This window comes from Myxine glutinosa, chromosome 4 (genome assembly GCF_964187855.1).
Source record: "Myxine glutinosa chromosome 4, kmMyxGlut1.1, whole genome shotgun sequence".
NCBI lineage: Eukaryota > Metazoa > Chordata > Myxini > Myxiniformes > Myxinidae > Myxine > Myxine glutinosa.
Window position 1 is genome coordinate 207,137,054 of NC_136264.1, and position 6,000 is coordinate 207,143,053.

Consider the following 6,000-nt stretch of genomic DNA (forward strand, 5'->3'; position numbering starts at 1 on the left):
ATTTCAAATAAACCTATTTAAAGTGTATGCACATATAAATAATAAAAAAAATCGAAGAAATATCTCTCGGTAATTTCCTGAAACATATTTTACTTCCGGGTAATAATGTTGAATGAAATGACGAAGATATATACTGTATGCCTGTTATTTTAGGCGGTGTATTTTCGTATATCAACGTGGCGCGATTTTTAAAATATATCTCTGCAATTTCCCGTGTGTGCGTGAATGTTCTCAATTATTTCTTTTACCGAGTCTAAAACCATCGATAAAAATGAAATCAGATGGCGACTTAGATTGAAGATAAAGGCGTGAAACAGACTCAATTGACGTCTGGTCAAATCCGTTTCTGGTGTTTGTTCCCCCTCCATCCCCTCCCTTACCTCAAATGGACACACAGTTGACATCGCACGTGACAAAGCCGAATGCCTCAACTCTGTGTTCGCCTCGAAATCCTTAGTCCCAAACCCATCTCTCTCTGTTCCCACCTTTCCCAGTCGAACCCAACTGCTCCTGGACTCTGTGTCCTTCTCTCCTGACAAGGTGGAGGAGTTTTTGTCAAACCTCGACTCTGATTCTGCAACTGGACCAGACGGCATCAGCCCACGGGTCCTAAAATCCTGCTCTGCCGCTCTATCTCACCCTCTCTCTGTTCTTTTCACCCTATCTTTTGCTCAAGGTCATCTGCCAGCATCCTGGAAATCAGCTAACATTACCGCTTTACACAAAAAAGGTGCAAAAACAGATCCTTGCAACTACAGACCAATCAGCCTGCTCCCAATTATCAGCAAAGTCATGGAATCCATCATTGCTTCGGATATGAAATCTTTCCTCTTCTCCAATGGCTTGATCTCTGATCATCAATTTGGTTTCAGACCAGGTCACTCTACTCTGGACATGCTGCTTCTGCTGTCTCAACAATGGATGGAGGTCCTCAATGCCAAACAGGAAATCAGAGCTGTCTCCCTTGACATATCAAGGGCCTTTGATACGGTCTGGCACCCAGCTCTGCTCACCAAACTCTCCTCCTATGGTATCCATGGAAATCTCCATGCATGGCTTGTGGACTTCCTCTCTGGTCGTAGTCAACGTGTGGCCCTGAATGGATTTCTCTCATCTCCCCTTCCTGTTCAGGCTGGAGTTCCCCAAGGAAGTGTGCTGGGCCCTGTGCTTTTTCTGGTCTTTATCAATGATCTCTCTGACTCTCTGGAAAATCCTCTCTATCTCTTTGCTGATGACTCCACTCTCTGCCGCTCCATTCCTCTTCCCTCAGATCGGCAGTCTGCAGCCTCCTCACTCTCTGAAGACCTGGACAAAATCACAGACTGGTCAAACAAGTGGAACATGTCTTTCAATCCTGCCAAATCTCACTCTCTTACTATGTCTCTCCGAAAAGATCGACTGGACAACCCTCCCATCTACTTTCTCAACAATCCTCTCCAAGAAGTTCTGTCACTCAAGCTTTTGGGTCTCACTATCTGCCATGATCTTTCTTGGGAAAACCACATTTCCAAGCTGGCCTCCAAAGCCAGTCGCCGACTGGGCATCCTCCGTCGTGCGAAGTCCTTCCTCGGCACACCTGAGCTCCACATACAAGGCCACATACAAGGCTTTCATCCGCAGCTCAATGGAATACTGTTCTCCCCTATGGGCTGGTGCTCCTGCCTCACACCTGGCTCGGCTTCACGCTGTTGAATCCAAAGCTTTCAAAATCATTGGAATCTCCCGCGATGAAGCTATCTCTGAGGGCCTTTCACTCACTCACCGCAGGCAGGTAGGTGGTCTTTCTGTCTTCTACCGACTCCTCTCCGGCCTTGCTCCCCCAGCTCTCTCTGTGCTCTGTCCCCCAAATATTCCTACAGGTCGCACAAGATCTGCCAGCAACCCTCTGATGGTTAAACTGCCGAAATCTCGGCTCTCTGCTCACCTTCACTCTTTCATTCCTCTTTTCTCCCGCCTGTGGAACAAACTCCCACACTCCCTTCAATCCCTCTCCTCCCTCCAGGTCTTTAAAACAGCTGTTCACCACCATCTCTTATCTTCCCCCATCCATAACCTTGATCTTTTCTACCCCCACTAATTCACCCCAGATCCACCTTGTTTGAAATTCCAACTTATTTCCTGGAAATCCTGGCAGTGTCCATATGTTTATACCTCTCCCACCCCCCCCCCCCCCCCTTCACATGCCTCCCCCCCTTCACATGCCTCCCCCCCTTCACATGCCTCCCCCCCAAAGCCCTCTCCCTCCCACAGATCTCTCCATGTCTCCATGTCTCTCGGTCCCTGCTCTCAAATGTTGTGTTTGTGTCCTTCCCCCTCTCTCCCCATCTTGTCTACCGCTCCCGATGTTATTTGTTTTATGTGTCTGTTTGTCTTTCTGTGTGATTAATGTTCGCTCTTTCACGAGCCTCGATCTTGTATACAAAAAAAAAAAAAAAAAAAAAAAAAAAATGGCCTTGAAGATACAAGCCTTTCAGAATTCATTTCGTTCTATAAACGGAAACTTTCATCGGATTTTCTTCCCGTTTTTTTCAACCGAGTCTAAAACTATGTTAGCGACTGTGAAAAATGAAATGATATATCGAATTTGATTTGAAATAAAACTGAGAGAGAGAGAGCAAGACACCACGGGCCTACAAAACAGGCCTCAAAGCTATGCGAGTTAATAAAATGGTGGATATTACTACTCTCTCAAAGGGGTAAGCCACGCCCCCGGACCGATCGAATGTTACATACAAACACGCAAGATTTCAATTTTATAATTATATAGATAGATATATACTGTATATACTGTGTATATATATATATACTGTATATATATATATATATTGTTACAGATCGCGGTTAGATGTTATAGACCGAGCGGTGGTGTAAGACCGCGACCTAACAAAACTTACCCGATTCCACCCGAACTTTGGCCGTATCGCACCCTAGCTGCTCAATGAGGGAAAAGACAAAAACGACGCAATGTAAAGAGGAAAACGAAGGCCAAGAAAGGTTTGAAATACTACTACATTTATTTACTATTTACACACAAGCAAAAAGAAAGCAGTGACGTTTATTTACAAGCACATAAGACGCAGGTGACACAGGGAAGTACTAGCTTATCGTTATACAGACTTAATTAACCCCAGGACAGAACAAACAAAGACGACTCACACGGGGAATTGCAGAGTGGATTGGCTGGACGGCGGTGCGTGGCTGGAGGGGGAGGACGGCACGGAGCTGGCTGGAGCTTGATCCTGCACGGGACGTCGGGCGGGACCTCGACGGCCGCTGATGCCTCCGATCCTGTCGTGTGCGTGGGATCACGGGTCGGATCACGGGTCGGATCACGGTCAGAGCCGACGCGCTGGTGGGGGGTCTGGCGTGACGGGTTCTCTCCTCTCTTCTTTTGTTTGGTCCAACCACTCCGTCTCCAACGCAACCCCTCAACGCAATCACTGAACGCAACCACTGAACGCAACCACTGACGACCAACTCAGCTCTTTGTGACCGACCTTGTCTCGGCTCAAAAGTGCATCTCCGTTTCTGCCTCCAAGCTCGACTCTGTAAAAACGCATCTCCCTCGGCCACACCCCTGCCTTGGGTTATATAGGCCCCCGCCCCTCAACCTTTGCGACCCTCCCCGATCGCTCTTCCTCCGCCCTCTCTAGCCGAACCCCTGGCTCATGGTTGGTCGAGTGGGGCGGGCTCACTCCTCCCCTCTATGACGAGGTGGAGACACGCCTTTCTTCCCCGACTCGAGCCTCATGGTCAATGGCGGTTGAAGGGAAAAACCGACCAAAATGCGGAAGGTGCTTCGAATTGCAATTGACGGAAAGGGGGGAATGGAAGGGAATCTATCTCTTTCACTGGTGCAATGGAGTATTTCAATTAATGGAAGACACAGCCTTACGCTAATACACATAATAAGGATATAACTGTCAAAAGAAAGGATATATCGTGTCCTGCATGTATGTTTTTATGGACTAACTACGGAAACGCCCTTTGACCTTTATACAACCACAAACGGAGGGAGGAGGGGTGATATTTTACAACAACCTTTTACACCAACATTTTACCACAACAACAAAATTAAAAACATTCTCATATCCACAACACTGCACCCTCCTCCCCTTAGGCACGTCCCGGGCCTATTACTTTTACCTTAGTGTGGCACGTAGGTGTAGTTCCCTCTACTTTTAACCTGACCCTGAGTGCGACAGTTTTAAAACATAAATAAATGTGTCCCGCTGCTCCATTGCACCCTGCCTAACAGACTTACGCCCACAGTTAACCGAATTGCGGAATGGTCTTCAAACTATACACTGACGGTGGGAAGCATTATTTACCATTGACGCTACTTTTATTTACAAAACTAACCCAGGACCTGTGATTGTTCTTCCTGGGGGGGAGACAGTCTGCTCTGCATCAATGCACCATGAAAGCACCTATAACGCACCAACACACCCTCAAGCACCAATCAGTGCAGTCACCACTGTTCATCAATAAAATAAATTCAACAACCCCTAACCCTGCAGGTGTCTCTTGCTCTTCGGCTCCCTCTGCTGGTGATTATTATTTGTTCTTCCAGATGTTGTCATTCTTTTGCTTTGCTTACTGGCGGCCTATTTTCAATAAAGTGTGCCCAATGTGTCCTTATTATTTGCTTTATTTATGGCCCACAGGGCCGACTACGTGTGGTTCACCTGTGGGGCATCGGTGCCCTGTGGCCAAGGTCCGCCAGCAAGATTTCGGGCCCTCATGGCCGGTTCCAGCAGAGGGGCCATGCCCCAACCCATGGGGTCCATAGGTGGTGCTCGGCCACAGACATGTGGTCCATAATGTGGTGCATCGATGCAGCCAGCTGGTTCTGGGAATTTCGGGCGCACAATGGCCGACCCACGCACGCTCCCCTCGGCGCCCAACGGCGCACAGGTCATGTGGGAGACAAAAGGGGAAAGACAATTGAGCGAGGGGTAAGGTCACAAGGGTACACATCAATAAGGCAATGCAAGGCGAAATGCGTACGGAGGGCGAAGTGAGAAAGCTCGTCCCTACCGTACGTCACCCCCCTGTTACCTAGCCCACCCTTGCCCTTACCCCATATGTACAAAACCTACACATTACCAATTCGTCACTACTGTCACGTCTTCCCCATATTTCCCCTATACCAAATTCGTCTCCACAATCCCTCTACTTCAAAATTTGCCATCACCAAATTCATCATCAATCCTCATAAGGAGGCAGAGATGGAACATCAAAGCACAATGTCACACCCACGTCATGATGCGTCTCACAATCCAAACATTTGCATCATAAAAATAATTAAACCATGGCATGGTGTGGAGTACCTGTCACCTCAGGTGAGTGGATGCAGATGGTGCGAGGAGACTTCATCCTAACTACTTTCTAAATGACATTAACACACTTTACACTACCCGGGGTCTTTCCCTGCCAATCCATTGGCCCTCTTACACTATGGGTTCTAAAAACCAATTCCCATTGGCCAAACTGTGGTGCTTTTCAATTTGGGGTCTCACTCCCCCGATTCATCTCTCGGTGCCCTCGCACAATTTCTGGGCTGCGACGTGTAACTCTCCCAGCAGGTCTACCCACCTGCACACCCCCACCACTGCAGTTGCCTCCGAGCTTACCTGCTCCTTACCCTAACCTAACTACCTGGGGAAGGCCCTCTGGCGCTCTCCCCACTCGGTGCCCTCTCTGGCACTGGGCTGCCCGATCCACACCCGGGATCCTCAGGCACCCACTCACAACTACCGGCTCCCAGAGCCCACCTGCGGCCTCACCTGGCCGACATCCTCACAGTGGTGGAGTGCCCAACCAACTACACACACTAACAGGCTACACGCCCAGCCATTTCCACAACACTAATGCACCCATCCAAATACCATTCTGTCACCCGCACCACAGATGCCAATATCCAACCACAATTTACCTGTACCCTCTACCTAACACTTACACTACCCGCCCCGGGTATCCGTGATGGGGGTCCACTCT